The 22,812-nt window shown below is 39.3% G+C and overlaps 1 pseudogene; it reads left to right on the forward strand.

Annotated features, from left to right (window-relative positions):
* The first annotated feature begins 1,924 nt into the window (after window positions 1-1,924).
* Window positions 1,925-22,282, forward strand: LOC137860492 (kinesin-like protein KIF27; annotated as a pseudogene).
* The last annotated feature ends 530 nt before the right edge of the window (window positions 22,283-22,812 follow it).

Below are 22,812 nucleotides of genomic sequence, written 5' to 3' on the forward strand. Positions count from 1 at the left end.
TGTGACGAGAATGCTCTTTTCTGTAACCTTTTTGTCTCCTGTAAACTTAAGAGTAGAGCATGGTTCTTTCATCTCTGAAAAGTGAAATGACATATTCCTTTTAAATCATTATTTTGGGGAATGGTCTCTGCCATGCTATTGTTGCATGTTGACATACCTGAGTATATATGGAGCACCTATACAATTTTGGACTGGAGAAATTCTGGAGTTAAGTGGTAAAGAGAGCCTGTGGAAACTTCTGCAGAGTCTCATGTTCTTTTGTAATAGTACTTAATAAGGAACAGATTTGTAGGTTATCTAAGCAGATAACTCAAGAACTTGTTTCAAACTCTAAAGATTCCTTTTGAACAGTAATTTCAAGAAGTATGTATTATCTCACTACACCTCTGTCATAATATGTCAGCATATCTAGATGTCTGTTTTCTATGAAATTTGTAATCAGAGATGGATATCATCACTTTCAATACTCTGCTAATTGACCAAACTCTGCATGGAAAAACTGCAGTTGGACAAACATAGATATACCCAGGATCTAGCTTTAATGCTAGGTAAATGATTTGATCTTTAGAATGGTATCCCAGGGATGTACATGTTGCTTTTAGCTACAGGCAACAACAGAAGGCATAAGTGTTGCTTAGTTCCGTCTCCCCCCAGCGTATCCTCTGTGTCTTGCTGTAAGAACAGGTGAACTTGGTGTTTGTGGACGGTACCAGCTGAAATGCTGGGTTCACCTCCCTGTGGAGAAAACTGCTTGCTGAATCTCCAGTGCATTGCAAACAAAATTAAACTTCTTGTAAAAGAAGAGATAAGGCTGCTTACCCCAAACTGGAGCTTGCGTATGTGTATTATCTACTTCATTCTTAAATTGTGTTTGTCAGGCTCCGGGGATGGCATCTGAAATAGTTTTTAAGCACTAAATTATTCTATTCTATTCTATTGTGTCTTTTTCCGCCCAGAACATGACCAGCTTCTTTTAGAGCCACCTTTTTTCCACGAAATCTCTCAAGAGCGAATGTATTAGCCTAACATGTGTTTGGTAGATTGTTTTTATTTTATTTTATTTTATTTTTTTATGTAATTCTTCTTTAGTTACCTAAGGTAATACAGTGTAGTCAGTTACAATATAAATAAATTATACTGTATCTTTTTGATTTCTCCCTCATTCCCCCAATTCCAGCCCTGTCTTATGCTTTTTGAGCCAAAAAAAACACACTTCTGTGGTTTAATGATATGAATTATTGCTTGTTTGATCAAACAATGTTTTCATTCTACCTTCTGTGCTACTTTCCCAGGAAACTGATAATGAAAAGAAGCCAGCTCAGTAGAATTTCAGACATGGCAATGGAATCTGCTATAATCAGTTCAGTCCCTACCACTGCATCTCGTTTTGCCTTACTACAACTGGAAAGTGATACTGATTCAGAGCCTGGAAAAGGCAGAAGTGGCCGACGTGCTGGTAAATCTCTAGCTTCAGGGTGTAGATCTACAAATGTGAAGAAAAGAGAGAAAAGAAGAAAAAAGAGAGAACAGCAGCAGAGTGAGGCCAATGAGGTAAAGGGATTGTATTTTCAACAGTAAGTAAGGCTGTTGTCTCATCAAGAGTTTTTGCTGTCCCTGAAAAGTCATTGGTTTTGGTTTTCCCTGTGAAAGAAGAACTACTTAATCACAGATTACATCTTTACATTGTCCTGTCTTCTGTTTCTGAGAAGTACTTACACGCTTTAGGGAACTGAAGCTGGAAATACACCCTTTTGTTTCAGTCATTTCACAGCTTAGCTTTCTAAATGTCTCTTTGTTTATCAAGTCTTTAGGGTGGAGTAAGCTCTGTGCACTTACAAATTGCTAAAGCAGTGTTCCATGTCATGAATGGGACCGACTTGGTCTTCTCTGTTGTTTTCATATACAAATCGGACAGAATCCGTTCGCGTTTTGCTCCTTGAGCTCTGTCGGCATTGTGTCTACAGATGTGTCTGTGTGTGGACGTGTGCCTGGGCACTCCCGGCGGCTGCTGGGCGAGCAGCTGCGAGCAGTTGTGAGCGTGGCTCGCCTACTTGGAGACCGCTTGTGTTTGAGGGAAAACTCAGCCTTTACCGCTGAGCTCCACCGGAGCCGTAAGGAGACGCTCTCCTCCATGACGAGCGCGGCGATGGAAGCCGCATTTCGCACCCCTGCTTTGACCACAAGCAGACGGCCCCCTCCACCCTCCCCAGGACTCGAGGGCGAGCTGTGCGCGTCCCTGGGGGCCGGGGGCTGCCCCCCGGTGTCCCCTCACACCCACCCCTCAACCCCCGCTCCGCCCGCGCCCTCCTGCCGCGGGGGGCCGCTGTGCGCGGCGGGGCGGCGCCGCCGAAGGTTGCGGCCGTTGCCTAGCGAGGCGCTGTCACCAGCGGCGCGGGCGGCCCAGGCGCGGCCCGCCGGCCCCTCAGCCCGCCCGGAGGCTGCCTCCCGCCGCCCGGAGCAGGTTTGGAGCGGGGAGCGACGGGGCCGGGGCTGGGTCTGGGGGGAGCCGCCCCACAGCGCCGCTGAGCCGGCATTTTGCTTGGTGTTTGTTTGAGGAAGTAGGAAATGGGATCTCTCCCCTCCTCCGCCCCTCCCCTCCCGCGACTGGTTTGGGTGTCATTTTGGGAGGGGGGGGGGAGTCAGTAAGTTTTCAGTATCTGCTCGTGATTGCCGTGCCCTTTCTGAAATGAGCAGGATTTCAGGCTCTTGCTTCTCTTGCTTGGCTTCGCTCTGCTCGGTTCTGTACAACAAGGCTTTTTGTCAGCTTCCCAAGCTTCTCAGCTCGGAATGAACAAGCCCTCAATGCAAATGGGTGTGAGTGCCAAAACTCTTATCTTTGCAACCACAGAAGACTTGTGTTTCAGTCTGGTTGCATTTTCATGCAGGCTGAATTTGATGTGCTTAGCTGGTGAGTTCTGCCAGTTGGGTAACAGCAAAAAGGCTGCGTGGGAGTTGAGCAAGAAGGAAGTTCAGCAAACTTTCCTTTGCATGGCAAAGCCTCCTTGACTGAGAATCAGCAAGAGCAGAAGATGTGTTTGGGATCCGGCAGCATTTGATACCCATCGAGGCTTTGGAGTGTTTCTGGTAGACATTTGTAAAGAAATGCGATTCGATGCTTCTTCTTGTGCTTCAGAATTAATAGATGGGGGGCAGTATAAGGAACCATGGTTGCTGAAATATATAACTAATAAAAAATAGTTCCATATGGGCATAAACAGATGGATTAAAATCAGAGGAATGCTTGGTGTGTAGTAATCACAACTATTTAAAATCATACCCACCATGTAAGCAACACGACAGCTTTCTGTGCTTCTGAAATTCTAAATACTTGGCTCTTGTAAGCAGAAGATGGCTTTCAAGCACGTGTGTGTCTATAGGTATAAATTCAGGATAAAAAGGTTTTGTTTGAATAATTTCTGTTGCCTATGCATCGGTACTGTAGCAGTGAGAAAATAAGGTTCATTGTAAGTCTATGCTTTATCAACAGTTCATTAACAAGATCTTACAATATTGTTGCTTCATCCGGCAGTATAACATCCAAACAGAAAGTCTGACCACTTTCAGACCAAAGGTTAAGTCTGCTAGCTTAGAAGGTAATAGAAGCAAAATTAGTTTCTGCACTGGTTTAACAGTTGTTAACGTATCTGCTTTTTTATCACAGTTCCTTTCCAGGGTGTAATGATGCTTATGTATTCTTTGGGAAACTCTTCAACATTCTGCTTCAGCAGGGAGTTAATTCTTTCTTCTTTAACTCAGAAAACATTTTTTCTTAGGTGCAGAAAATTGCAAATGAGGTGAACAGAGGAATTGTAACAGATCTTCCTGAATACTGAGTGGGGAGCACAGAGATGGAGGCCGGCATGGAGGAGATCCTGGTTAAAGTTGCAGTAAGGGTCAGACCTCTGCTTTCCAAGGAAGTGCTTCATAACCACCAAGTATGCGTGAGATTAGTCCCAAATACACAACAAATAATCATTGGGAAAGACCATGTCTTCACTTTTGATGTTGTATTTGGCAAAAACTCAACCCAAGAAGAAGTTTATCCAGTTTGCATTAAACTTCTTCTAGTGTCTTTGGCTGAGGGATATAATGCTACAGTATTTGCATACGGACAGACAGGTTCCGGGAAGACTTACACCATTGGAGGTGGTCACATTGGTACGTTGTAAAAAGTCTTTTTTTGTGTGTGTGTGAACAATGTAGTTCTGCAAATTACGTATTTAATACATAACAGATGATGCTTGAGAATTTTTAAGAGATAATGAAAAAATGTATAGCAAAAAAAAGACATATATATTCCAAAGTTTATGTGATGGTTGTGTTCTAAACACAAATTCTGTGTCCATTAGGCTATCCCAAAAGTATGAGAGAAAAAAAAATAAAAAAGTGCTCTTTCCCATTCTCTATTCTAACAGGCAACTTACCCTACTTTCTGAAACACAGTGCTTTAGAAATTTTTGCTCCATTTATCCTACTTAGAAAGTATCTGCTTTAGGTAATTGTATGAAGCAAACTCACTCTTGGACTTTTTTCAGAGACTGACAAAGAGATTTCATAGATAAATTTCATGGAATAGAATCCTAGAATGGTTTGGGTTGGAAGGGACCTTAAAGATCACCCGGTTGCAACCCCCTGCCACGGGCAAAGATGTCACCCACTAGACCAGGTTGCCCAGGGCCCCATCCAGCCTGGCCTTGAACACCCCCAGGGACGGGGCATCCACAGCTTCTTTGGGCAACCTGTGCCAGTGCCTTGCCACCCTCTGAGTAAAGAATTTCTTCTGACGATCTAATCCAAATCAACCCTCTTTTAGTTGGAAAGCCATTCCTCCTTGTCCTATCATTACACCACCTGCCAAAGAGTCCCTCCAGAGTCCCTCCCCAGCTTTCCTGTAGGCCCCCTTTAGGTACTGGCAGGCTGCTGTAAGGTCTCCCCAGAGCCTTCTCTTCTCCAGGCTGCACAACTCCAGCTCCCTCAGCCTGTCTTCGTAAGAGAGGTGCTCCATCTCTCTAAGCATCCCTGTGGCCCTCCTGGACTCTCTCGAATACTTCCACGTCCTTGTGCTGGGGGACCCAGAGCTCCAGGTGGGGTCTCACGAGAGCAGAGCAGAGGGGGACAATCACTTCCCTCCCCCTGCTGGCCATGCTGCTTTTGATGCAGCCCAGGATATGGTTGGCTTTCTGGGCTGGAAGCACACATTGCTGGCTCAGGTGGAGATTCTCATCAACCAACACCGCCAGGTCCTTCTCCTCAAGGCTGCTCTCAATCTGTTTTCTGTCCAGACTGTAGTTGTGCTTGTAACTGTTCCAGCACAAGTGCAGAACCTTGCATATTGGCCTTGTTGAACTTTATGTGGAATTCAAATTTTGCTTTTTTAAAGGCAGATATCTGAAACTCTACTATTCGACTTACTTGGTATTTCCAAGTCAGTGTTCCTCAAACACCTGAGACTGGAAACTACTTTTATTCTGTATTTGTTCGCAGAAGAATTCTTCAGCTTCTGCATGTATACGATTTTGCTTTCTGACTCTCTCTGGAATCCTGTATCACCAGCTCTGGTTATCTTCCCTTCCATATGGAGAAGTCACAATTTGTTTGTCTGTTCTGCTGAAGAAGAGAGAAGAAGTGGAGTAGCAGGAATTAGAAGACTATGTGGATTTTTCTTGGTCCTTGATTCTGAATTTGAAACCCTGAAAATGATGTATTCATTCTTTCTGCATAAAGGATTTGCAGTTTTATCATTAATTCATGAGCAAGTTCAAAATATTTTTTTCTTCTAGCGTGATTTTTTACTAATTTAATTTTCTTTTAGTCTCGTACCCGCAGAAAGTAGTAAAGTTCTGTATCATTTCCATGCATTTCTGATCAACGGAAAAGCAAATCTTTACATGAAAACTTGGGAAAACTGAGCTCTTCCTATTCCTTATTATATTGAGTGATAAACGTCGCAGACTTCTCTTTAGTTTTAGTCTTTGTAATTTGTGTGACAGAATGACTGCAAGTATCTGTGACATCTGTGTTTCTATTTTAGCATCAGTTTCAGAGGATGAAAAAGGCATAATCCCACGGGCTACTCAGGAGTTATTTCAGCATATTTCTGAAAACCATAACATCGATTTCCGTGTGAAGGTATCTTATATAGAGGTTTACAAGGAAGAACTTCGAGATTTATTGGAGTTGGAGACCTCTGTGAAAGATTTACATATCCGAGAAGATGAAAAGGGAAATACAGGTAGGATTTCAGCTCTAGAACTTCGTGCATTTGATTTCTGTTGTGTGCACACATTACTGTTTCCACCTCTTGAAAAGAGAGCTTATCGATGACTAATACTAGACGAAGTCACGTTTTCAAAATATCAATTCAGTTTAGCTGATCTGAAGCAGCCTTCATTTGAGATTCCTATGAACAATATCAATGTTCCTCCAGAAGCAGCATCAGGTGGTAAGGTAGTACTGTTACTGTTTCTGCAAATTCAGCATAGAAACACAATTGTGCATGATTATTCAGTTGAATGAATGCTTTAAGATTAAGCCTTTGCTTCTCACTTCAAAGTTATATTTGTTAAGCTACTTATGCTGTAAATATCTGCTTCCATTCCACTAAGAACTATGTTCTTAACATAGGCTGGGAGTCACTTTTACTACAAACTTTCAAAATTTCTGTCTTTTTTTTTTTAACTGACAAAGTAAGCTTTGAGCTAGGTTTGCTCATACTTTTTTTCTAGATAGCGCTAGGTTGCAAATTGCATAAGACGATGTGTAAACACCTAAGTCTGTGTATTCTGTTTACGATATTGTTTCAAATGCTGTGACAAAATACACCCATATATTCTATTTCTGCAGGTTTCAGATGTGCTGTACTTTGTGCTTTCCACATACTGTTTTATTTTATTTAGCTATGTGCTACGACCTTATAATAATGCAGGCTTGTATGCTTGTGTGATTTGTGTTTATAGATTGACTCTTCATAATTGCAGTAAACTTTTACTGAAAAGTTTAAAATTAATTTAATTATTCTGATTTTCTTTTGGTGTTTGAAGTGATTGTTGGTGCTAAGGAATTCCAAATAGAATGTGCAGATGAAGTGATGAGCCTGTTGGAAAGTGGCAATGCAGCTCGTCACGCAGGCACAACACAAATGAACGAACACTCTAGTCGATCACATGCCATTTTTACTATCAGTATTTGTCAGAAACAATCTGCAGAGTCTCAGAAAAAATAGTGATCCACAGGATTCATCTTGGAAATCAGTCCAGATGATTGCTTCAAAGTTCCATTTTGTGGATTTGGCAGGATCAGAGAGGGTGACAAAGACTGGAAATACCGGTGAACGATTCAAAGAATCAATTCAAATCAATAGTGGTTTGTTGGCCTTGGGAAATGTCATCAGTGCTCTTGGAGACCCAAAAAGGAAAAGCGTATATATTCCATACAGGGATGCTAAAATCACTCGCATTCTGAAAGACTCCCTAGGAGGGAACGCCAAGACGGTCATGATAACATGTATAAGTCCATCCTCATCAGACTTTGATGAATCTTTAAATTCGCTCAAATATGCAAACAGAGCCAAAAACATTAGAAATAAACCAGTTGTCAACTACAACCCTGATCAAGACCGGATTGATGAAATGGAACTTGAAATCAGATTGCTCCGAGAAGCTTTGCAGAACCAACAAGTTGGTAATCAGTGTTGACATGACTTAAATCAAGAAAGAACCCGAATCAGTTTGCTAGAAGAACAGCTCACCCGGCTTCAAGTTCAGTGCTTCAGCTACAGAAACTGTTTGGATGAAGCCTTCCCATTCCTGGTTGATTTGAATGATGATGTTAGCTTAAAAAGCAGGAAGCTCTCACCGTGCAGCAAATTGACACTGGAACTGGCACCATGCAAGAGCCCCATCATATCACAATTCTTCAGCTGAGGAGAGAACTAAAGAACTGCCAGGTATTTCATTCTAAGTTGATTGTTTAGGTACCTATGAACAAATCAGGAAAGCTAATGTGTCTGTCTTGTAGGAGGAGGAGATAGAGTTCCAACAAGTTAGAATTTTATAAAATCAACCTATTTTAATTTTTCACACTGAATTCTGGTAAGCCTGTAGATTGTTACCTCGCAATCGCATACACAAATTCTGGCTTTTCTTGGTTCTCATCATCCTAAATTACAGCTCTGTTATTTATTCTTCATTTTTTTTCTCTGGCTTATTGTAAAGCTCTGCTTCCCAGGCTCAAAACAGTGTAAGAGCTGGGTTTAAACTGAAAGATACCCAGGTAAGCATGCCATCCACAGCTCGGAGGAGATGGTTATGGAGATGCTAAAATAAACAGGGCAATAAAGGCTCTTGAGCAGCTCTTAAGAGTTGTATTTACTTGAAAGATATAGGTTGTACAGAAAAGATAGAGTTGTACAGAAGTATCTGTCTTTAGAATGGTAAGACATAGTGTGTCTATAGTTTGCATTTGGCTCCTAAAGGTTTTCTGGAAGGCCAACTACATTTGGAAGTAGCCTTCAATCACTATTGGATCACTTACCCAGAAAAACATCTGAAAAAAAATAACATTATAATTTCTTTAATCTTTAGGCTCTTCTTTGAGATGAAAAATGAGGAGGGCCATCCTTATTTTTTTGTTTGAGAAGTGTATTAATATTATGATTGATGCTGAGATTTTACAGCCACATCTCACGGCACACCGAAGAAAGGAATTGGATTTAAATACCCACTTTGTAAGGTAGTGTTGGTTATGGGTCCGTTATTTCCTTTGGGAGAAAGAAACTTGTCAAAACAAAATCAATAGATCAGAAACAGAAGTAAAGAAACAACTGGTGGAAACCACTTTTGAAGGGAGCAGCTGATTCCCCAGAGGGCCATGCTGCCATAACCACAGGGACCTTGACAGCCTAGAAAGGTGGGCTGACAAGAACCTCATGAAGTTCAGCAAGGGCAAGTTCAGAGTCCTGCACCTGAAGAGGAACAACTGCAGGCACTCGTGCATGCCGGAGGCCACCCCGCTGGAAAGCAGCCCTGCAGAAAGGGAGCTGGGCGTCCTGGTGGCCACCAAGTTGAACATGAGTCAGCCATGTGCCCTTCCTCCTAAGAAGGCTAGTGGTTTTGTTGGCTGCACTAGGCAAAGTGTCACTAACAGGTCAACAGATGTGATCCTTCTGCTCAGTGAGGCCACAGCTGGAGTAGTGTGTCCAGTTGCAGTTGCAAACTGTATTTTGTGGTGCGTTATACACAGCATAGGCAGCCAGTCAAAAGAGGTGATTCTCCCACCATTTATTTAGCATTGATGTGGCCTCACCTTGAGTATTGTGTGCTCAGGGGCTCCCCAGTTGAAAAAGGATGTGAAGATAATTGAAAGTGTGCAGAGGAAGGCAACAAAGCTGGTAGAAGGGCTGGAAGGCAGGTCCTATGAGGAGAGACTGAGAACACTTGTGTTGTCCAGTCTGAAGAACAGGAGGCCAAGAGGCGACCTCATGGCTCTCAGCAACTTGCTGAGGAGGGAAGGTGCTGGTCTCTGCTGCTGGTAACTGAGGGAAGAATGCATGGGAATGGCACAAAGCTGTGGGGGATGTCCAGTTCACGCTGGACATCAGGGAAAATTTCTGTACCATGAGGATGGTCAGACACTGGCACCGGCTTCCTAGCAAGCTGTTTGGTGCCCCATGCCTGTCAGTATTCAGGAGGCATTTGGGCACTGCCCGCAATAACATGCTGTAACTTTAGGTTAGTCCTGAAGTGGTCAGCCAGTTGGACTTGATGATCTTTGTAGGTCCTTTCCAACTTTTCTACTCCATTCTGCTTGATTCTGTTCAGTTCCGGGCTCCCCCATGCAAGAGATTCAGGGACATCCTGGAAAAAGTGCAGCAGAGGGCCACAAAGATGCTTAAGGGACTGGAGCACCTCTCCAATGAGGAAAGGCTGAGAGAGATGGGACTGTTCAGTTTGGAGAAGAGGAGGCTCAGGGGGGGATTTTAGCAATGTCTTACAAATACCTGAAGGGAAGGTGCAGTGAACGTGCAGCCAGGACAAAAGGCAGTGGGCACAAGAGCTTCTAGGCTAACATCTGGAAGCACTTGTGTACTGTGTGGTGGCTGTGGCTGTGCACTGGAACAAGTTGCCCAAAGAGGTGGAGTCATCCTCTGAGACCATCAAAAGCCACCTGGACATGGTCCTGGGCAACCTGCTCAAGGTGGCCTTGCTTGAGCCAGGGGTTAAACCAGGTGACCTGCAGAGGTCCTTTCCAGCCTCAGCTGTTCTGTGATTCCATGGTGGGAGAATTTGCCATTTATACGTGCCAACTTTGCAGTTCCACTCACATCTTTGAACAACAAATAAATATATGTATGTATTTAATTTTCCAACTTCAAGAATAACAATGCCTGCATTGTTATAGCATTTCAAGATCCAGGAGACCATCTATAGGATAGTTGATAGATCTGACTTTATAGGATGATAGATCTGACCTTTTGTAAAGGGAACAGCATAAACATGGCTAGTTAGTACTCTTCTCCTTATTCTCCTTTTTCTCCTTTTTCTCCTTTTTCCTCTTCTTTGCTGATGGCTTGGGGAGAGTCAATGAATGAAAGGTAAGTCTACTGGTCACTATCTTTTCCTTCCCTCTGTAACATTTTTTCTGTTCTGTCATCTCTGGATAGGCTTTTTTTGTGTGTTTTCCTTTTTTAACCCATACTGCATATTGTCAGCTTATTAGACTGAAACAATCCATGCTTCTAATACCCATAGATGCTTATATACGATTATGCTTATAATTGTATCTTATGGAGGATACGAGGCAGATGATATGAACAGAAACAGTTGTACTGTAGGCAAAAGATCGCAGCTCTCACTTTTACTTAAAAACAGAAAAATCAGTATAATAATTAAATCAAATGCTTGCGTCAAATGGCTTAAAGTTGTATGCACAGGAAAGTGTCGTTTCAATGATACATGATAGAATAAGAACTGTAAAAGTAGCATGTAAATGTTTGTACCCATGTATTTATGTAACAGGTTATGCACTATGGGGTTGTATGTACAAGGGCATAAGGGACAGAGTCTTATAGGGATTAAAAAAAAAAAAAAGTTGCAAGGTGGAGTTGCCCATTACTACTTCCACAATCATAAAATGCATGGTATTGACATATATATTCTTTTTCCTATGACACAGAAATATTATGTATTGTATTCCAACAAAATGTCAATTTGTGGGGCATTGTCTATGTATGGGGAAAGGACTTGCAGTCTAAGAAGATGAGAAAAAAAGAATAAATAAAAAATATATGATTCAAAGTAGGAGAATGCATATTTTAGTTAACTATCTCTAGCTGTTATTCAAATTTCCTGTTGGTAGGCAAGATTTTCGATGTATTCTGAAAGGAACAGAGAAGACTGAAAATTGTATGGTCTTGGCCTTATGGATAAATCAGTTCAGTGAAGATATGTAATTTTGAACAATGCACAGAGATTGCTGTAGGAAAGGCAAGTAAGTTCTTCAAACTAGCATTACCGACAAATTTGAGGCTGGGTAGAAAAGAAAGTAACGGTTGATACAGGGGATCCTGGGGTCACGTACAATTTTATGAATGTTAATTAATAAAAATAATCTTTCAAGTTGGACCGCTCCAAGAGGAAGAGGAAGCCTACATGTATGTACATTTCATTCTTTAAACTCAGACCATGTGCTTCATTTGAACATTTTTCTTGAATTACCGTTTTATTTATCCATGAACACACAAATAAGGCAAGCAAGGGCTGATAAATATGTCATCTACTTCTCACTAGATGTCTAAATCTAGCTGACATAATTTCTATAGGACAGGTCCTTTAGAGACAAAAATGTCTCAAAAAAATGATTGGAGTTTGGGGAGAGGTAAGATTCTACCTGTCATGCCAGAGAATTTTCAGTTTGTTGCAGAATTTGCCTGTGCACTGCAGAAGAATTTAGAGTTGGTGAATGATATACAAGAAGGCTGACCTTTATAATGAATTTAGAAAGGTATGATGCAAACCTGATGATCAGCAACCGTTTTTGTTTTTGTTTTTTTCATATGAGGATGAAAAAATGGTGGAACAGCAAATCCTTATTGATCAGCTAAAAGAAAAATTAGAGAAGTTTATGGTTGTGAAAACTTGGGACTTCTCAAGTGCTTGTGGAGATGGGCCTGCTGTTACGGCATCTGCAAGAAGGCCATACAGTGTCCCACTCACAAAGAGTCTGCTACACTCCCTTTACCCATCTTCAGGGACAGAGACACGAAAGGTAAGGTCTACCTAAGCATTCCATTTTTTTTAACAGTTATCGTTCAATAATTCAGTTTGGCGTGACAAATTATGGTGACCTATTGTCAGCTGCTGTTTAGCTTTGAAGCATTTTAGCATGGAAGACTGAAAAAGTACTTTCGAATGTCTTGCGACACATGCTATGTCCCAATTGTCCAAAATCTATGGGCTTACATTTTGAATCCCAGAATGGCTGGAGTTTGAAGGGACCTTTAAAAATCATCTAGTCCAACTCTGCTATGGACAGAGACACCTTTCACTAGATCAGGTTGCTCAAAGCCCCATACAAATTGACTTAAAACACAGAATTTATCACAGTCATAAAGCTGTAGTCTTTAGTGATCTTTTTGTGCAATGTTTAACAGTTCAGATAGGAAGCATTCCCAAAATGAATGATTATTCTGTACTGATAAACTGAACATTTTGGGTAATAAGTTGGTAACAGTACCTTCTTTTGCACTTGGGACAAGTGTTCTAAGCAGAACCTTCTCTTGCAAAACCTTCTGGTACACAGGTACTCAGAAATACTATTTAAACACCTGCAATTTTGCATACAAGGTCAGGTAGTGAAAGACTTTTAAACTGAAATACTATTGGAATATTAATAAAGAATTACTGAACTATTCCAAGTGTTTTTTGGGTGCTTTTTGGCAGGTGTATACCAGTCCCCCTGCTTTTTCCATGGCTCGGATGATTGCAGGATTCCGTGCTCGTAGCCAGATGATACTGAGCTACATAGAAGATCAAGATGAAGTCCTTCACTGCCACCTCTCTGATCAGAGTGATGAAGAGAAAGAAAATACAGACAGTCAAAAGTAATTTCAGTTTTTTTTCTCATTACTTAATTAAGTAATTTTTTCTTTAATTTCTGTTACAGATAAATATATAGCAAATATAATATTACTGCCTAATCCTACTGTAATGTGAGGCCATTTGTGATACTACTTAAAATAAATTTGCAGGACCAACTAGGCATATTATGAAACTAGTTTAAAAACCACATTTTTTTGATGCGATAAAGATTGCATGATCTTTGTTTTGGGGACATCATCCAACAAGATCAAGCAAGGGAAGAAGAAGGTGCAAATGCTTATGTAAGCTTGCTCAGTTTGGCACTCTTCTTTTTAATATCATGTACTTCATATAAAGTTAAAAGAAAAAAAAAATCCCTTTGTGTTTAGAATGTATCATGTTTTCCATTCTTTCTTAGGCATTCTATAAACCAAAGATGAACACGAAAACAGGCTTCTCTGTGCTTTCCCTTTGAGCAAAGTGACATGAAATGTCAAGTTGACAAGTCCAGCTTATGTGACAAATCTGTGCCACAGACTGATACAGCCACAGGTAAAATGGAAGTCATGAGAGTAAATTGTGTTAGATGTAATATTAGAATATGCAATAATGTCTTTATCACATGTAATTATTTTTCTCATCAAAATGTCTTTATTTGCTACAAATACTTTTTTCATGATAGCTCAACATAAATTTATTTTTAAATTATTTTCCTTTTCCTTTTCTGAAATTGACATCAGTGACCTTAATGTTTAAGTACTACTTACTAGCGAGAAAGCACTTGACATACAAGTCTAGTACTAGTTCAAGAAAAGGAAACATGCTATTGTTTCATCAGAGATGCACTGAAAATGCTTAAAAAATATATTTTTTTCTCTCTCAGGTTAGCATCTTGAAATGCTAATGCATGCTGTCATTTCCATATTTAGACAGCAGGGAAAAGACTCTTTGCAATACTCTCTCCTTTTGTCTCTTTCGCTTCATTTGTAAGAATTCTATACATACTATATTTCAGATCACTGTCTTTTGGCTAAAGAGTGTATTCCTTTTATTCCTTTTTTATTCCTTTTTTTTTTTTTGGTCTCCACATTGCTTTGTTTTCTTTCAAGGTGAAGAAATGGACTGCCTCCAGAAAAGTCATGTTTTTAACATGCAGAAGTTAAAGAATTCAGAGTTGAGACTCACTGAGGCCAAGCAAAAAATGAGAGAACTTGCACTTAACATCAAAATGAAAGAAGAACTTATTAAGGAATTAGTAAGAACAGGTAAGTGACTGAAAAATTGAAATGAAGACATTCAGAAATAAGCAAGAAAAAAGACACAAAACTTCTGAAGACCTGCATATCTTAGTTTTTGGGTAATTTTCTTCTGCGGGAATACTTCTGGTAACTTACAGTTTCCTAACTTCTATGAATTACTTGCTATGAGTGCATTGAAGGCTGCAAATTTGTATTGTGTCCTACTCAGCTGTGATCTGCAGATTTGTTTGTTAAATATTTTTTTGTGTTTTGTGGCTTATTGTGTTTATCCACCTATAGTGTAATTTTTCACGTATGCTTAGTGCAACTGATCTCTTCATGGACATGTGTTTGTCACCCAGTGTCTGGGATAGGAGAGAAGATACGACACTGTGCTGGGAATGCTTGCATTGCCATCATAGCAGTAGAGAAGCAGGAGTCAGAAGTGGATGAGGGAAAAGGTCAGTGTCCCTGTTAGCCTATATCATTACACACCTGTCCTGATATATATATGCTTGCCAGAAACTTATCATTATGATGACCCTAAAGATCTGTGCTTACCTGTTTCAGTCACACTCTTCTAGTGTGTACATATTCTCCTGAGGCAGTCTTTTGGCATTGAGAAACATTGTGCGCCCCCAGTAACAGTACTTACGGAATCCCAAACAGAGCAAATCAGATTGCCCGAACAGGGCAAATCAGTAGAAACACAATCGAGAGTTTTTTGCTGATTACCAAGTTGAAAGCTGAGAAATATGTAGCATATTCCTCTGGGGAAAAACAAACAAACAAACAAACAGACAAAAACAAAACAACAACAACAACAACAACAACATAATAATAATAATACAGGCAAGCTATTTTGTCAAGGACTGCAGTAGGCAGAAAATTTTCACTTGATGTGGCACTCAGGTGTTACTTTCTTTGGTGACATCAGATGATTTATGAAGAGTTCAGATTTAAGATTCCTTCGTTCATCTATATTTCAGTGTTATAAGGGAGCTGTTTGTTTAGGTTTGGAAAATGTCTCAGAAATTTTTGGTTTAATCAGGATGAAGTAAGTAACGATTCAATTACAGGTTTAAGTAATACATTGCAAATTATTATCTTGCTGTTTTAAAACTATTTGGATATGATGTCTTTAAGGTAAGGATGCAGAGTGTGTAAGCAGGCAATATTCTTTGAAGATAACTAAACTGGAGCAAGAATCCGAGCAGGCCAAAATGGAACTGGCCGAAACTCAAAAACAGCTTCAGGAGCTGGAGAATAAGGAGCTGAGAGAGCTTCCTGAGAAAGCCAAGCTACAAAAAGAGTTCCGAAAGAAGATGGATGCAGCTAAGCTGAAAGTGCAGGTATTTCCAATATGACCATTAGGATTTGCAAATTCCTGTCTCAGCATCACCTTTGAAATCCGTACACTCTGCTTGTGAAACTCTCACCAGCTTCACACAATTGAAGCTAGTTGGATTGAAGTAGCCAATGAGAACCTTCACACAGTTATACCCACTACTATTTAACAACTAAGTAGTTAGATAGTTCTGTCTTTGATGATTTTACGAAGGCTCAGAGATCTTAGAAATAATGTGTGATTGTTGTGGCAAAATGTAGCAAGTCTTGCTCACTGTCCTAACTCAGTGAAAAAGAGAATTAACCTGAGTCAGGTTTTAGTTTTAAGTTTTCCTGTTGTTAAGCTGAAATTTTCCGTGAACATTCAGGCCTTACAGAAGAAGAAGCAAGACGCTAAGAATCTGGCTTCTCTATCTAACCAAAGTGAAAAACGAGCAATAGAACTTGAGCAGAACGTGGCTCAGATGAAGCATCAGCAGACCCTGCTAGAGAAAAGACTGCGTGAGGAGAGTGAAAAAAAGAAGCAACTAGAAGCAGAGCTTCAGCGGGACCAGCTACAAATTAAAGTAGGATTCTTTCTGTTTCCTTATGACAAAGAATAAGATCAACCAGTTTGACCTTTGTTTTCCCAAAGTCAATGTACTATACTACCAGATTTTGTCCTTTTAAGTAATTGCTTACTTGACACTGAAGAAATTGTGTATAAGTATTTTCACAGAAATCTTCATTCTTCCTTTCTCTTCAGCTATGTTTTTAAATGTTATTATGTGATGTCTAGCCCTGAGTTGCAATTTTGCATGTAAATTAGTTCAATATTTCTGATTTCATGATTGTGTAGATTCTGTCATTAAATGTGTTTGAAAAACACACTGATAGAGGCAGAAAGAAAGTTTTGTTTGTTTGTTTTTGTTTATAGGAACTTCAGCTTAAGATGGAACAGCAACAGAAGATTCTTAAACTTAAAGACAGCGAGATTGCTGCATTTAAAAAGAAGAAAAATAAGTCAGTGGGAACTTTACAGAAATCAGAGGTAGCTAATCTATTCCAAATCTGTGTGGACACTGAAAAGAAAGGTGTCTTTATTCACCCCGTGCCATCTTTGTAAAGCGTTTGGAAGAAGAGTATTCCATCCTCCCTCCCCTGTTTTTTTTTAAAATTGTTATTTTTTTGTTGTAGCAAAAACTGAGACAAGTCAAGAAGCTCTTTTACTGGTTTTGAATGAACAAAAGGAGAGGGCTGTAATGTCTTTGTTTTTTCTATGACTTGTCAAAGGTAGTAATTCAGATAGCTGGAAATTCAACAAGTTTGGTTGTCTGGTAGGTTTGAAGGTGATTCTGATGAGCTCTGTTATAAATGTTGCACGGTTTGTTTGTTTATTTCTTTTCCCATCTGACAAATATGACAGATGGCTATGGTTTTGGTTGTTCATGACAGTTTTAGAATAGTAGGTTTCCTGTGCAACAGTGCTACCTGCATGATTTCAGAACTAGACATTGGAACATGAGAGTTTCATGAGTTAACCAAAGTCTTTAGAGGTGAAAATAAATTTAAAAAATGAAATAAAAGCAACTTTTTAGCCATACCAGCAATATGCCCACTGATAAACCATTGCTTCAGAAGAGACTTATAATAGACTCTGCTAGCAGGATCAGAACTCCCATTTTTTCTTTCTTTCAGCATCACAGTTTCTCATCACTATGTGTTTTTCCACCAATCTTGGTCTTGGGCAAGAATCATGCAATGAGGATGGGCTAGCTGATTTCTTGTGGTACCTTTCAAACTTAGTTGTTGTCATTCTATATATGACATCTATTTCTATAACTGTTTTTAGGAAAATAATACATTTCCTTAAAAGCATCTGATAAAATTGTTTGCATAAGATGTAGTAATATAACATTGCTGAGCCTCTCCTTAAGTCAGTCCTATTTCTGTATTATCCTGAATCAGGATTCTGTTGAACACTTAATGTTCAGAATTGAAATGTTGATTTCTCACGTTTTATCAGTTACTCTAAAAGAGGAAAAACATAGTCATAAAATTCTGACCCAAATAGTCCTTGTTAATGCTCTCTGGATCTCTGTTTAAACTGTAGAAATTAGAAGAGCAGAAGAAATGGCTGGATGAAGAAATGGAAAGAATTCTTCAACAGCACCAACAGTTAGCGGAACTAGAAGAAGATTTAAAGAAAAGAGAAGCCATTGTAGCTAAAAAAGAAGCATTATTGCAAGAGAAATGCCACCTAGAAATCAAGAAACTGAGATCTAGCCAGGTGATTTAAGAAAAAAAAAAAAAAAAGAAAGAAAGAAACTTAACACAATTGTAGAGCTGCCTGAAAAGACTATGGGAGGAGGGCAGCCGGATAACAGAAGAGGTTTAAGCCATGCAACTTGTATCTGTAGCGCTGCCATTACATTATTGTGTGGCTTGATCAAATCAACATTTTAAACATGAATAATAGAATGTAGTAACCTTTATTTACATGATATCCCCGAAATTCTAACAACAAAACAAAATCTGACTTCCAAAGTTCTGTTATTGCAGCACATTAAATAACGATATCTAAAAAATTGCTCAATGCCTGCAAAGTAGAGAACATGGCAGAGAAACATTCTGTATTATTTACTTTGGCTACTGAGAAACAGAAATTGAAATGTCATTGTCACCGTAATGACTAACTCATGTAAGATATGTAGAAAACTGCACATTGCTTTTCTTTGTTTTCTTTCATCTTTTGATTAAATAGTAAATTTTATGGTAGCTATCTACTTAGCCTAAATGGCGTCCCTTTACAAGAAGTAGACAGGTCTTCCACTTTAGGATGCGACAGTCTCATGTACATGTTTATGGGGAAGGAGTTTTATACTTACGGTTTCTTTCATTCTTCCTCTTATTTCTTTCTCTCTATCTCTCTTTTTTTTTTTTTCTAAAAAAGGCTTTAAACAAAGATAGTATGAAATTGTCTACTTGCTTAAGTATGCTGGACCAGGAATTGTGTGATAAAGGTATGCAGCTTCAGGACAGCACTACTGAAGATAAGACAGACATTCTGGAAAAAATTCATGTTCTTCAGAAGGAAAGGGATCAGCTACTCAGAAGAAGAAATAGTGTGGATGAGAAACTGAAAGAGGGTAACTGAAAAGTGTTGTCAGCTAAAGTAAGTAACTATCTCTGAGATACATCAAAGTTTTAGGCAATGTTGTATAATAAAGTATTCCAATCATGACCTAAAATGTCCCCCAGTATTAGATAGTAGAGAATCAAGGAACTGAGGTTGGGTGTTTTAACAGCCGACATGAAAATACTGCTATAATGGCACTACTTACATAACAGTGAACAACATATACTTTCAGAGGGACTTACTTACTTTAGCTAGAGTCCGGACAAATGTCGCTGGCCTAACAATTCTATAATTAGAAATAATGAAACAGGATGTACATCAATTTATCTTAGGCAGCTATTTTCCTATCAGGACATAGAACAAGGTGAAGTACTCTAATAGTGATGTCCCTTGATTATTTTTTTCATAGGCTTTTGTGAAAGACCAAACCTCACCTGAAGGCCTCCATATAGTTACAATGAAAATAAGCCATATTGTGGATGTTACACACTTGAATAGATCAGTATAATTAAGTTGAAGATTGAATAAATTGATGTAAAATACACAGATTTGTTTTAGGTCTTGAGAAGCAGCAGTTGGGGCCTATTACTGAGCTGATAGCATGCCAGAAAGAATCCTATTTGCTTCACTCCACAGAATCTTCTGCAATACTTCAGGGCGTGAATTTCTGCCACCTTCCTGCACAGATAATGGTCACCAAACTGCTTACAGATCTGACTGGTTCATTAATCGCTAATTAGAAAACTAGTTCAACTGAAAAAGTAATAGAAGTCATCAAATTGTGGGGAGGGGAAAATGAAGGAAGAATAGAATGTAGGCTTTTGTGGTGATGAACCATTTGTTTGAACTCTGGTCTGTGGAAGGGATATCAAGACATTTCCTGCTTGCTCCAAACAGGTTCTAGATTTGTATTCTTCCTCTTATTTTTCCCATTCCATTCTCTGTACTACTACTAGTTAGTCTTGCTCTTCAATTGAGATTCACCTTTGAGAATGAAGTTAATGTCTTATGCACACAAAGATTTGTTTTGTACTTTTTTTACAATCTCACTCCTGTGTTTCTGTGTAGGAAGAACATGTCCTTTTGCAGCTGGAAGAAGGAATTGAAGCCCTGGAGGCTGCTATTGATTACAAGAATGAAAGTATTCAGAGTCGCCAGTACTTGCTTAGATCCTCTTCACAGATCCTTTCACAGAGTGAGGGTAATGGAATCGGAAAACTAGTTTCCTTGTCTGCTGATGAGCTCAGAGCTATCCTCTTCAACTACTTTAACAAGGTTTGCTTTGGCTAATGATCAATATTTTATCCTATTACCTGTTATTGCGCTAAATAGTTAAAGGAAATAGTGTCAAGAAGTAAAGTCAATTTAATCCACTTTCCTTGAAAGCCTGCTTAGGTTACTCACATCTGTTGTTAATTTGGATATTTTGCATCTTGACATCAACATAAAAAGGATGCTTTTCTATTACTTGTTTGTATCTTGTTTTGGTGTCATTAGCTTAAAAGGTGTTGCAAATCTGGAAATTTCCTTGCTCCTTTCCACTGCTTTATGCTGCTAACTTCTCAAGTAGCAACATATTTAAATAGTGGTGTCGTATTGAAATTCTTCCCACCTGCAGTCTTTATTAACCTCAGGATAGTATTTCTTTTTTCCAAATCCATTATAAAATCTTTCTGCAAATAAGCTCTTACCACCATATACTGAAGAATCGTAATGACACCTGGAAACATAAAAAAGAAATGCATTAGGACTTGGTGTCTCTCTTTGCCCATGGGTGAACCTTGGGTGATTTTGTGAACAAGTTGTCTGTGGTACACAAATTGGCAGTTTTCCAGAAACAGGAAAAAAACTCTTGTATCAGTTTAAGTTCTGCACAGGGTATTAAAAAATCCGCTAGTCCATGTGATCAAAATCTACAGAGCTCAATTCTGAAGTGTGAACTCATGTCAGCAGGCAAATCTGTTTCCAGTATAAGCTTACAGTTTATAGAGACAATTGCTTTTGTATCCATTCATCTATTAAGCAGAACTGTAAAAGCATTTGTTGAAATGGTTTGATAGAAGTGTATTAGATTGTCTTAGATTGTTGGCCTGCGAGAGTCTGAACGTAAATTACAACTGCAGACTGAAGAACAGGAAATGAAGGTCATAGACCAGGAAAATATAATACGTGAATTGGAATCTGCACTTGAGCACATCAAGTTGCAGTGTGACAGGCAGCTGACGCTACAACACAGAGAACATGAGAAAAAACTACAGTTGATACTGCATCATTTCAAGGGTGCTTGTTTGTTTTCCAAGGGGAATTGTACAGCAGATATTATCTTTAGTCACTGTTGAGAAATACTGTGTTTCATATGAAAGAAAAAAGAAGATATGAGGTAGAAAGATAACATTTTGGCTGTTACTAATTCTGATGTCGTGTAGGATGCTGATGAACAGACACAAGGTGCTTGTATAAAAGAAAAAAGCTGACCATTTTTAAAAAACGGTCAGAATTGTCATATTTTTATATTCAATTTGTTGACATTGGAAAGGTGAAAGATAGCAATCCCATTGATCTTTATCCTCTAAATGCTCCTATTAAAATGGAGAATTGGGGTTGGCATGGGCTTTTTGATCCTCTGTCATACTAGTTTAAATGCACACCCTGAAAGCAGAGTGTCAGCAAAATACAGGACATTCTCTAGCTGGGCATCTTGATTTTGGCACAGAGAAGTGAAGTGAAGATTTGATTCTCATACGAGTTTTACTTGCCCTAGAACAAGATGGTGAAGGTATTGCAGAAACCTTGAAAGAGTATGAAGTACAAGTCCAGCAACTGGAAAAAGACTTATTTTATTCTAGAGAAAATCAGCAGAGAGCTGAAGAAGAAATTGAAGGGCTTTTTTGGAGAGTCACCCCATCAACTAATGGCACCTACTAAATGTAAGTATATGATCTTAAAATGCTTTTGTGTTTGTCAGTAGATCATTTGAGGGGTAGCAAACAGACAAAAGTATATCAGATAGACATAAAAATCATATTTTTACTGAACTAACTCTTATCCAGGAAGGTACTACATCTCCCCACACTTGCAAAGGAGAGGCAACATCAGTTTGTAATAGAGGCAGTGGTATAACACTGTTCTAAATTCATGTTTGGTTTTCTGTGGATTCGAGCATAATTTCAGAAGCTACAGTCTCACACTGTTGTGGTTGAGAAAACGGTATTTTATTATCTGAAAGACTCTGAATGGCATTATAATTAACAAATGTGTAATATGCTATGCTTTTAGATGCCAGTATTTTAAACAATCAACTTGATTTTGCTGCCAGCACTTGATTTCATAGAGGTTATTTCTTGGAAGATTGTCAATGAGGAGGTCCATACTTCCAGTTAACTAAAATAATTCTTTATTAAGGTTAAAAGACCTAGATATTTGTAGTAAGAAGATAAGCTTCCTAATGTGATCTATGCTTTGACCAAAAAAAAAAAAAAAAAAAAAAAAGGAGCAACAAACAACTATGAAAAGTTTTTGATTGTTCCATGTCCTACTAACCACAACTCAAAATGAAGTAGTTCTAGTGTAGAAGCAAAAATGGTTTAATTATTGTCATTATCTTGGTTGTCTTACACCTCACACTGCCACCACCACCACTTCACATGCACAGTGCAGCCTTCTTGGCCCCGTGTTTCGTCTTAAGGCTCAGCGTGACTCATTCTTCCTCTTAACTGATGGTTCTGTTTCGTCACACTTGAGGTAGTGCCATGTCTTTGTAACACGTAGATGCTGGTCACATATGCATCTGTTGCTACCAGAGTGAATTGAGGTTTAGCTCTCCAGGCAGGATAATAAGCCTAGAGGTTCATTACTCGAAAGTATGCTGTGGCGGTGTGAACATGAATATTGCACGGGTTAGACTGTAAATGAGCATGGGGAAGATTATTCTGTGTCTAATACACAAAGAAGCATGTAGTCCAGGACATGTTTTGCTGTGAGGAAACATCCATCCCAGCCAAACTGTAGCGAAATGTAGAAGGGTGAATATCCC

Source organism: Anas acuta, chromosome 8 (genome assembly GCF_963932015.1).
Source record: "Anas acuta chromosome 8, bAnaAcu1.1, whole genome shotgun sequence".
Taxonomy (NCBI): domain Eukaryota; kingdom Metazoa; phylum Chordata; class Aves; order Anseriformes; family Anatidae; genus Anas; species Anas acuta.